Raw genomic sequence first — 11,771 nt, forward strand, 5'->3', positions numbered from 1 at the left:
CCTGTTTTGCAAACATGGCGCTGCCAGGGGAGCGGAGAGAAGTTGGCCGCGGAGGTCTGACAGGTGGGGTAAGGCCAAAGGGGAGGGTGTTAAATAACCTATCACCACCCTCGCCAACAACCGAAAGCAGCCAACTCTGGGACTCGGACTATAACCATCAGCATTAGTATAACACGCAAGACACTGAAGGAAGATCCGAAAAAAAATAATCAAAACATGACAACTTCCACCTAACTACCCCGCCCCCCACAACTTTGAGAAATGGACTCTCCCGCAGAGAGAGTCTAGCAGGCTGAGTGACGGATGGTGTACCTCAGTCTTTTCTGGGGAACCCTCGGCGGCGGGTGTTTCTGTCTCGGCAGCAGCTGTCCTCCGCTCTCTCGGATCCCTTCTAATCTCGACGCGGCAGCAGGAGCAGTCTCGGGGAGAGGCGGAAGGAGGGCGGGGCCGCTGCTGAGGCCGAGGGCTGCGCTCCTGCTGCCCTGCCTGCTCCGACGGATCTGTGCAGCACTTCCTGCTCAGCCAGAGCCTCTTACAGCAGGCCGTGGGACCCGCCCACAGCAGCCCCCCCTATACACACTTACACTCCCTCAGGGGCAGGGCAGGAGCTTGTGGGAAAGCCTCGTGTACACACAGACACTCCCCTGCTTTACGCAAGAAACTATACACGCTTGGAATAATAGCCCTACCTTCGTTTACCCAGAATTCTCCAGATGACAGGCTGAGGTTTACAGTCTGGGACTTGTAGGCCTGACTCTAAAGAGTGGATTAAAAAATGACAAACTTCTAAACTATTATACAAATCTCGGAAAAGATGAACTACATATTTGAGAGCCTCGGTTTACCTCAGACCTTGGGTATGGAAATGCCCCCTTTCCCGTTGGGCTTCTTGAAACCCATTTTGGAGTGGATAGTTAATATGGAGTTACTTAGGATGTGACTGGGCTACTCCAAATTACAATCAGTGAGTGTAAATGAAAGCGTGCCTTTGCCCAGTTCTCTGCTCAGAAGCCTGCTGCTGGTGCAATTGAATATAGGAGTGCCAAATTCGAAGGTTGCGTCGTACTAAAAGCACCGAGGCCACTTTAACCCACTACTAAACCTTCTGGACCCATGTATCTTACTCTTGACGGGGTTTGCTTTGGGCCTTTGTAACAGTTTTCCGTCTCTCTCTCTTCCCTTGTCTTTCCACTTTGAATATGTTCCCCTCTCTTCCTCTTGGGAAATGTGAGATGAGAAGAAAAATATGTGCCGGGTCCCAAAAATGAGTGCTGATTGCCCCCACCGGCAACCACCGCATCAAATTAAGCACTGAAAAAAAAGGATTGAAAATAATCAACAGGTCTACGTCTGGTAACAGCAAGGTGTTGATGATGCTGACATGGAACATCACCTAAGAACAGCGTCAGAATTGCTTATTCACTCACTCATCCACCTATGCGTTCCGCCCAGTGAGGTAAGCATCAGAAATCTGCCTAACTTACATGTCACTGATGCCTTAACTGTATATGTCCTGTGAGTGATGGAAGGGAAGCTTGCACTGTTTCTGTGCAAGGTGTACCTGGTGGAGGAAAAAGGGGAGTATTTTTTCCACTGCGACTGCAGGGAATTACTCCATCCTGTTGGTGTTCTGGTGTTCAAAACTTTGATATGGCAGTTGTAAGTGAGCTGCCAATATCAGTGGCCACTTTTTTAAAAGTCATTTTCTATATTGATTTAACAAGGATGTCTCCAAAAAAACCTCACAGTATTCCTTGTAAAACCTCCAGCTCTCCAGCTTGAGACATATCACTGCTGGTGTCAATTATATCAGCCCACAAGGAGTTGAACCCTTACCAACATATAGTATATTTGTGGTTTAAGGATAATCACAAATATAATACAAATATTAAAAAAAATCCACATTTCTCTGCTCAAAAAACATAAACAATTGCACATATCAAGCAAATTATTCACGTCAAGAGTTAGCATTCAAACATTTGTGTTAGGAAAAAGAATGCTTTATATCCACAAATACCGGCCCAGCACTCCTCCCACTTTTCTGAGGAGAGATATGCTACAAATGTACCAGTGTAAAAATTCCTTTACAGAAAAAGCTCCCTCGGTAGCACATCATGTGCTAAGTAAATGAATTAACAGTTTATATTGTCTCTGGAACAAAGGGATATAAAGAAGCAACTTCAAGGTAGACATGATCTTTTAACCTCCTGCCTCCAGCAGGGAAACAAAGTATCCTGAACTAGTAAAGAATACCAGTGCCAAGGCAACACTGCTTACTCTGCTAAAACAATACAAAATATTCGAACCAAACAAATGCCAATCACTACAGAACACAGACAAACTCTACAGTAAGCATACGATTTAAGTACAGAGTAGTAGAATTATAAATGCAAAGCACACCGTTTCGATAGAAACTTAACTTCCAAGCAGCAAGAAAAGAGGACGTTTGTGGCCACACATATTTATAAGTGTTGGCTGTATTTTATATGTTTATGTTTCCTGATTTAGAAAGCATTTTGCCGTTCTTCACCCTGTACTACTATTGAGAAGTCAGACAGCTGGGAGATGGAAACTCACCCACCTTACCTGTTGGGGTTAGTGAAGAGAGGCAGATGTGCACACTGTCAAAATGTAAACACACATGCAAGGCTTTGAGCTTCACATGCTCTCGAAAACGGATAACCCATTCATTTCTGAACAAAATACATGTTTTGATATCTGAAGAATAATAGGAGACAGCAGAATTTGAAACTATTATTTCCGGACATATATGATGCATCTGATTTAAATCCAGAGGACAAGAATAAATACATGGCTATTTAAAGCACATTGTAAGTAATATAATATGCCCGCTGCAGAGTTCTGCGTGTAAATAGTAGGTCATGTATCAATGCAGCAGAGTAGTGCAGTGCTGCAGCATTTTTACAGAAACACACGTGTAGCTTGCTTCTCACCAAGTTCCTACCCAGGTGAATTGATTACTGGGTTATGTACCTGCTGCAGATATAAGCATGGAACCAACAAGGTGTGGCAACATAAACACCCATTGATTTGAAATCTACTGCACGTTTGCACCATCGTGACGGGTTGCAATTAATGTGTTATTACATGATAGATGGAATCCAGTTTCTGTTAGGCGTTATATGCACATTCATTATTAATATAATTATACAAAGCACCTGCATGCATATCACACATTAACTTTCAAAGATATTTCAAAGTTGTTCAAATCTGTAACTATCAGGTTACACACATATCTGTAGCAAGAGCATTAAGCACATGAGGTATATTGCCACTAATATACCTCCAGGTCCTCGTTTCGAGATTGAGGGGCGGGGGGACCAAAAACAATGCTGTTAGTAGCACCATCAGACCGATATGCCAGTTGGGAGAAGAGACCCTTCACATTTTCTTTTCTTTTGCCCTTGCCCTGATTATGCCTGTCCTAGGCTGAAATTGAAATTCTTTATTGTGTAGTTAATTAAAACCATTACAATGTTCCAAAGCATAAAATATATTACCTTCACATGCTATTATAGAAAAAACAAATATAAACGATTAATACCTCATTTAAAATTTGATTTCAATTTACAGGATAGGCTTTTTTATGAAGAAAAATCCGCAAGAATTGCTGAGTTACAGTTTTAGCCTATATTATTCTTTCGTTAAATTCTCAAAATAGGTTAACAATTTAATTATTTGACAGATTAATTGTGAGTCCTTTGAGTCCAGGATTTTTAATATTGCCGATCTGCAGGTGCGGATACCTCTTTCATTAAACTTCCTCCTGAGCAAATCCCAGCAGCAGCACTCTAACACCGGACAGATACATATCAAATGTATAAAGTCTTGTACTGATGCTCCGCATAGATTACAATCTTTTGGGCCGGGGGGACTCCAAATTGGTTGATCAGCATTGGATGGCAGCTTCCCCATACGCAACTCCTAATACTTAGTTTTCAGATGAGGCGGGAAAGTGAGGCCCAGGTATGCTGCTGGCTCAGACCTCATATAAGCTTGTAAGACCATCCATGGGTGCGCACGTCGACTTAAAATTGCTTAGTCTTCGATTAGTGAATGCGATTTTGCCGCTTTTTTCATAATCAACTGGAATGATGTCCAGGGTAGTTTCCGTAGCCAGTAATCTACCATCTTGGTTATTTTCAATGAAACGTTTTGCAGGGCTTCATAGAGTGCCAAGTTGATTACTAGGTCACGATTAAGCCATATTTTGTACCAAAATGTAATTGTCTCATACCTTTTGTGGAGTAGTTGTTGTTGTAATCCAAACTCTAGGCATACCTGTGCTGGTGAGGCATCACATAGCAAACAAAATACTCTTTTGTACACTCTTGTTTGTATTTTGTCTAGTATTAGTGCACTGTTTCCATGATGGACCACACTTCCATGTGCAATAGTCGGAAGTAGTTTTGCTTTGATAACTGCCAAAAGTGGAGTAAACGATGGGCCTTTTAACTGTTTTAGTATGCTGCAGAATGCAAACAGTAAAGCGGTTCCCTTCTTTTCGATTGTTTCATAATGTGTGACGAATGAAAACCTTCGGTCCAAGTATATCCCCAAGAATTTGTAGCTATCAACTACTTCCAACTTAGCGTTGTCAATTATGAATTTTGGCTGTTTGGGCCGTCAGTGTGTTATAATCATGAAACTTTGTTTTTTTTATGCTTACACATGTGTAGCTTGCTTCTCACCAAGTTCCTACCCAGGTAAATGAATTACTGGGTTATGCACCTGCTGCAGATATAAGCATGGAACCAACAAGGTGTGGCAACTTAAACACCCATTGATTTGAAATCTACTGCTCATTTGCACCATCGTGACGGGTTGCACTTTATATGTATTATTACATGATATATGTACTCCAGTTTTTGTTAGGTATTATATGCACATTCATTATTAATATAACTATACAAAGCACATGCATGCATATCACACATTAACTTTCAAAGATATTTTAAAGTTGTTCAAATCTGTAACTATCAGGTTACACACATATCTGTAGCAAGAGCATTAAGCACCTGAGGTATATTGCCAGTCATATACCTCCAGGTCCTCGTTTCGAGATCGATGGGGGGGGTGAAAAAACCCAAAAACAATGCTGTTAGTAGCACCATCAGCCCGATATGCCGGTTGGCAGAAGAGACCCTTCACATTTTCTTTACTTTTGCCCCTGGCCTAGGCGTTCCTGGATTATCTGGGGCTATGTACACAGCTCGGCGGTGGACATTTTCTCCAGGTGCTCAGAGTTTTACGCACGGAGACAAGTGGTAGTTTGTGCTGTTGCCTAATATCTTCAGTGGGGCTGAGTCATAAGAGCTAAGTCCATGACCACCTCTGGCTTGATGTCTGAAAATAGTGAGGCATAAGTTTGCTTTCTTCTTTTTTAGTCAAGCTGTAAATTAAACTCTCTGGGTTATTTAGATGCAATTATGGTGGATGTACTTATTGGATTAAATGATTTTATCCTTCCTGTTTTATTCTATCAGAATGTTTTATTGTGTATGATTTTATTTATTTTAACTTGGTGGATTTTATATGTTTTGCGCATGTTTGTGTATTTTTTATATATTTATATTGTATTTTATGTATTGTCATTTGTGCTTTCATGGTTGGAAAAAACAAATAAAGCTAATGATGATGACAAAAACAAAACCATGCTAAATGTACAGTAATTAGGTTCCATGCATGAAACCCAATTTTTCTACCTATCGAAAAGTGGTATTTTTTCATAAAAAGTGCAGTAATATTAATTCCCTTTACATGAAAAAAACACCAGTTAGCGCCAGCAATTGTCTGGTGTGAACTTTGCACCCATAAATATATAAAACATGTGCACCTCAGAGCTATTTCTAATTTTATTCATCATTTCGTTCTAAATTTGAGGCAATCACATATAAAATAGCCATCAAATTCATGATATGATTTCAAGTGGCCTAACAATCTCTTAATGAAGACCAGACGGTTGTTAGATATGCAAATATATTTGTAACAGGTGGCTTTTTAAAGAAGTTCTCATTTCACTTTGTACTTTCAATATACGTAAAACATTCAAGGTTCCATCACTTTTGCAAAGTATGCTGTTGTATCTTGTCTTCATGATTCATATTGTTTTGACACTGTCCCTTTAACCTGTTCATTCTTTTTAGATCTTTCTTTACTCTTGTGTTCTCTCTCTTTACCTGGTGTGTCAGTTGCCTGCTAACCTGGAGAGGGACACCAGCTGTTGCCTGTAGCTTATAATAAATATATCTTTCCATTGGTATTCCTGTATGGACATTATAACTTCTTTCCCTACAACATTTTGGCGATGTCTGGCTAGCATTTCTGGAAGAAGCTACCGAAGGTTTTGTGACCAGCTGGTGAGGAGAACCACGCGTGAATTCGTAAGGGTTAATGGAAAAGAAGAGTTTGCTTTCCTAGTGCTATTACTGTGCTGTACTCCCCAAATGGAATTAGTCGAGGACTGTGTTCAGCATACTTGGTTTTCGTAAAACTAAAGGAGAAAAACCGGTGTGTATTGCTAAAGAAAGCAACGATCACGGAGTGAGTAGTGTTAAAAAAAAACATTTTTTTTTATCTTGTACACTCGTTCGTGAATCGTGACTGCTATCCTCCTATATGCGGACAAAGGACGGCCGAGTTGTTAAATCAATCCACACGGAGAGAAACCGGTGTGTATTGCTGAAGAACGCAACGAACACGGAGTGAATAGTGTTTATATTTTTTTATCTTGTATACTCATTCGTGAATCGAGACTGCCATCCTCTTATATGCGGACAAAGGACGGATGATTTGTTAAATAAATCCACATGGTCTAGTCCGGTGCGACTTTTAAAACTGTAATGTAACGCTTACCGCGAGTCAACAGCTACGTTCATGCTACATTTAAAAAGGACCAAACGCTTTCCACGAGACGCTGTTCCTGGGAAGAACGCTGCCATTGTTGTCTCTATGAGGAGAAAAAACCCCTGCTCTGACTTATGACTCATTCCGCCACGTTCTGACGTATTCACGTCCATTCCCTACGTGAGAGCGGCCATTTTCTGTTCATAACATAAGGTTGCTAGGTAACGGGAAAGGAGCACGGAAGGGAGAAACAGCCCCGAGAAAGATCGGAATAACTGCAATTCTGAGGGTAATAATTATTTAAAATTATTTTCTTTCCCTACAACATATGGCAACAATATTTGTGACATAGCAACATGTATGCGTACGAATATTGCAATCAGAGCCCATCCTCCCTAAAAATAACAAGCATTTGCAATGCAATAGGTCTCGCATTAGAAAAGTGTGAGCTATTGGTATTGTAAATGACATTTTTTTTTAATATGTGTTGGCTTTGAAAATATATAAATTAATAGCATTGTTATTCACAAAGCCAATAGCTTACACTTTCCTAATGCAAGCCCTATTGGCTACGGCAATGTTTGTTGGTAGCAAGCAAGGACAGTGCTGTTGTGGTGCTGAGTGATGCTGTGGTTGGGCTGAGTGATGTGGTGGTGTATTAGAGTGATGTGGTGTGTATTAGAGTGATGTGGTGGTGTCCCAGAGTGATGTGGTGGTGTCCCAGAGGGATGTGGTGGTGTCCCCGAGTGAAGTGTTGGTGCCCCTGAGTGGTGTCCCTGAGTGATGTGGTGGTGTCCCAGAGTGATGTGGTGGTGTCCCAGAGTGATGTGGTGGTGTTCCCCAGTGATGTGGTGGTGTCCCCGAGTGATGTGGTGGTGTCCCTGAGTGATGAGGTGGTGCCCCAGAGTGGTGACCCTGAGTGATGTGGTGGTGCCCCTGAGTGATGTTGTGGTGTCCCAGAGTAATGTGGTGGTGTCCCTGAGTGATGTGGTGGTGCCCCTGAGTGGTGTCCCTGAGTGATGTGGTGGTGTCCACGAGTGATGTGGTGGTGTCTCCGAGTGATGTGGTGGTGTCCCCGAGTGATGTGGTGGTGCCCCTGAGTGGTGTCCCTGAGTGATGTGGTGGTGTCCACGAGTGATGTGGTGGTGTCTCCGAGTGATGTGGTGGTGTCCCCGAGTGATGTGGTGGTGTCCCCGAGTGATATGGTGGTGCCCCTGAGTGGTGCCCCTGAGTGATGTGGTGCCCCTGAGTGATGTGGTGGTGCCCCTGAGTGGTGCCCCTGAGTGATGTGGTGGTGCCCCTGTGTGATGTGGTGGTGTCCCTGTGTGATTTGGTGGTGTCCCTGTGTGATTTGGTGGTGTCCCTGTGTGATGTGGGGGTGCCCCTGTGTGATGTGGTGGTGTCCCTGTGTGATTTGGTGGTGTCCCTGAGTGATGTGGTGGTGTCCCAGAGTGATGTGGTGGTGTCCCAGAGTGATGTGGTGGTGTCCCAGAGTGATGTGGTGGTGTCCCCAAGTGAAGTGTTGGTGCCCCTGAGTGGTGCCCCTGAGTGAAGTGGTGGTGTCCCAGAGTGATGTGGTGGTGTCCCAGAGTGATGGGGTGGTGTTCCCGAGTGATGTGGTGGTGTCCCTAAGTGATGAGGTGGTGCCCCTGAGTGGTGACCCTGAGCGATGTGGTGGTGCCCCTGAGTGATGTTGTGGTGTCCCCGAGTGATGTGGTGGTGTCCCTGAGTGGTGCCCCTGAGTGATGTGGTGTCCATGAGTGATGTGGTGGTGTCTCCGAGTGATGTGGTGGTGTCCCCGAGTGATGTGGTGGTGCCCCTGAGTGGTGCCCCAGAGTGATGTGGTGGTGCCCCCGAGTGATGTGGTGGTGTCCCCGAGTGATGTGGTGGTGTCCCCGAGTGATGTGGTGGTGTCCCCGAGTGATGTGGTGGTGCCCCTGAGTGGTGCCCCTGAGTGATGTGGTGGTGTCCACGAGTGATGTGGTGGTGTCTCCGAGTGATGTGGTGGTGTCCCCGAGTGATGTGGTGGTGCCCCTGAGTGGTGCCCCAGAGTGATGTGGTGGTGCCCCCGAGTGATGTGGTGGTGTCCCTGAGTGATGTGGTGGTGTCCCCGAGTGATGTGGTGGTGCCCCTGAGTGGTGTGCCTGAGTGATGTGGTGCCCCCGAGTGATGCGGTGGTGTCCCCGAGTGATGTGGTGGTGTCCCCGAGTGATATGGTGGTGCACCCGAGTGGTGCCCCGAGTGATGTGGTGGTGTCCCTGAGTGACATGGTGGTGTCCCCGAGTGACGTGGTGGTGTCCCCGAGTGACGTGGTGGTGTCCCCGAGTGATGTGGTGGTGTCCCCGAGTGATGTGGTGGTGCCCCTGAGTGATGTGGTGGTGCCCCTGAGTGATGTGGTGGTGCCCCTGTGCGATGTGGTGGTGTCCCTGTGTGATTTGGTGGTGTCCCTGTGTGATTTGGTGGTGTCCCTGAGTGATGTGGTGGTGTCCCTGAGTGATGTGGTGGTGTCCCTGAGTGATGTGGTGGTGTCCTAAAGTGATGTGGTGGTGTCCTAGAGTGATATGGTGGTGTCCCTGAGTGATGTGGTGGTGTTGTGAGGCGTGCAGCAGTGTGTGGCATTCAGCAGTGTGTGGCGTGCAGCAGTGTGCTAAAAAACGGTGATGGATCAAGCCCTGATCTGTTGACTGGGTAGGAGTGTTCTGATTGACTCAGATACTCTGTCCATCACCACCCCCTTTTGAAATTATTGTGCAGCAGTGTGTGGCATGCAGCAGTGTGAGGAGTGCAGCAGTGTGTGGCGTGCAGCAGTGTGAGTAATGCAGCAGTGTGCAGCAGTGTGAGGCGTGCAGCAGTGTGCGGCGTGGGGAAGTGTGCAGCATGCAGCAGTGTGAGTAATGCATCAGTGTGCAGCAGTGTGAGGTGTGCAGCAGTGTGAGGCATGCAGCAGTGTGTGGCGTGCAGCAGTGTGTAGCGTGCAGCAGTGTGTGGCGTGCAGCAGTGTGTGGCGTGCAGCAGTGTGAGGCGAGGAGCAGTGTGAGGCGTGCAGCAGTGTGAGGCATGCAGCAGTGTGAGGCGGGATGTTAAAGAGTCAGTCGTAAGTGGGCCGGAACAGAAAGAGTAAAATAACAAGCATTTGCAATGCAATAGGTCTCGCATTAGGAAAGTTTGAGCTATTGGTATTGTAAATGGCAAAGTTTTTATTTATGTTTTTTTTTTTAAATAGCTAAATTAATAGCTTTGTCATTTACAATGCCAATAGTTATAACTTTCGCAAATATGATACCTATAGCATTTGTAAAGCAATATGTTTTGTATTTACATGGTCGCTGGAGATACGAAACACCAAGCCCTCAGAATTCATGCAAACGGAAAAGCTCCTTAACTGCATTTGATATGTTATCGCCATTCATAAATTGAGGGCGAGCATATGGCAGGGGGGGAAGGCGCTTTGAAATGACTGCTTTAAGTAACAGCTTTAACTGGGTCTCTGCTGTACCAAATGAGCTCGTCGGCTTAAATCGCTGATTGATGATTTCAGTAAGAGTATTTGCCAGACGCTCGAATGCGTTCATTAGATGTGCGCGTGGTGAGCACATTTTACCCGGAATGAGGAAATGCGGCCATTAGTGAGGGGGTTATACGCTTCCGTTCTGACTGGTGGATTTGACGAAGGCTCGAGACTCACGCGCTGAACCAGAGTAGTCATGTGGTGCTGGGGCATAGAAAGGGCCGATTGTGCTTGGACTCCTACTTCAGCAGATGGGCATCAGGCGTGCAAGGTGGACAAAGTGCTTATGAAAACCGGTGCACTTCAATCGAATCGCTATTCCCCGTCCTCTGCTTGCGAATCTGTGGGTTCACAAAATGTTACGGAGCGGAGGTCCCTGAGCTAATTAGCAGAGACAACATTGAATGAATAATTAATGCCAAACTTCATAATGGGTGAAAATGAATGCCAAACTTCGTGAAGGACGAACACTTAGTTGGATCAACTTCTTCCTTGAAGCTAATTCTCATTACTCTAAAAGGCCACAATTCTTTTCCTAAACTCTCTTCAATGACTGCTGAGAATTCGCAAGCCTCCTGAAACGTCTCACCATAATAGTCTTTTTTTATATCTTAATTTCGAAAAAAGGTTCCAACACTGCACAGTAAAATCAAAATCAAAATAAACACCATAAGCCTACTGAAGAAATGACCAAACAGGAAAAGCGCGCTTGGCATTGGCACGTAACTCATGATTTTCTGAAACCTGTAAGCAGAAGCAATGGCAACTGAAACACACAAGGATACACATGTTAGAGCCCCCGATTTAAACAAGTTAAGCATTCGTTGCAGTATTCTCTTACCTTACAACAACTGCGAGGGCAGGGAAATCTTCGCGTGCTGCAGTCCGTCCAGAGCTCGCGCCGCCGGCCTGCGACCAGGAAGTCAGGCAGGCCGGGCGGGACAACCGGAAACAGGAAGTAGGAGGGCGGGAGCCTACCCCGCCTCCCACGGAAGAGCCGCGATTGTTTGGAGCACCGGAGCAGGCAGGAGCCTACTCTGCGCCCCGGTGCCGAAGAAGGGAGGAAGAGTCCTGCTGCCGGTGAGAGCCGCTGCACCAAGGAAGCCGGTGAGTGGGGCTTCGCTTTGTTGCTGGCCTGCGAGGGCGGGGGGGGCATGTGTGTGCGCGCGCGGCGGCGGGCTGTGTATGCGTGCGTGCGTGTGTCTTGGAGTCTGTGTGTATGCGTGTGTGACTGTGGGGGAGGAGGAGGGGGTTGCCTGTCTGGGTGCCTGTCTGGGTGCCTGCGTGTCTGTGTAAGTCCGTGTGCGCGCGTGTGTGTGTCTGTGTGCATGCATGCGCGTTAGGCTGGCTTGCTGGGAGTATGGGAGGGAAGTGCACGGCGCGGCGCAGGACGGAA

General features: G+C 45.8%; 1 protein-coding gene across 1 annotated transcript in view; it reads right to left on the minus strand.

The window, feature by feature from the left end:
- ANXA11 (annexin A11) overlaps positions 1 to 663 on the minus strand; it is a 132,063-nt gene extending 131,400 nt beyond the window's left edge. The window contains exon 1 of the mRNA XM_078642949.1: positions 313 to 663. The gene's annotated coding sequence lies outside the window, so the exon portion shown is untranslated. The remainder of the gene's footprint in view (positions 1 to 312) is intronic.
- Between the last annotated feature and the right edge of the window lie 11,108 nt (positions 664 to 11,771).

This window comes from Lissotriton helveticus, chromosome 5_1 (genome assembly GCF_964261635.1).
Source record: "Lissotriton helveticus chromosome 5_1, aLisHel1.1, whole genome shotgun sequence".
Taxonomy (NCBI): Eukaryota; Metazoa; Chordata; class Amphibia; order Caudata; family Salamandridae; genus Lissotriton; species Lissotriton helveticus.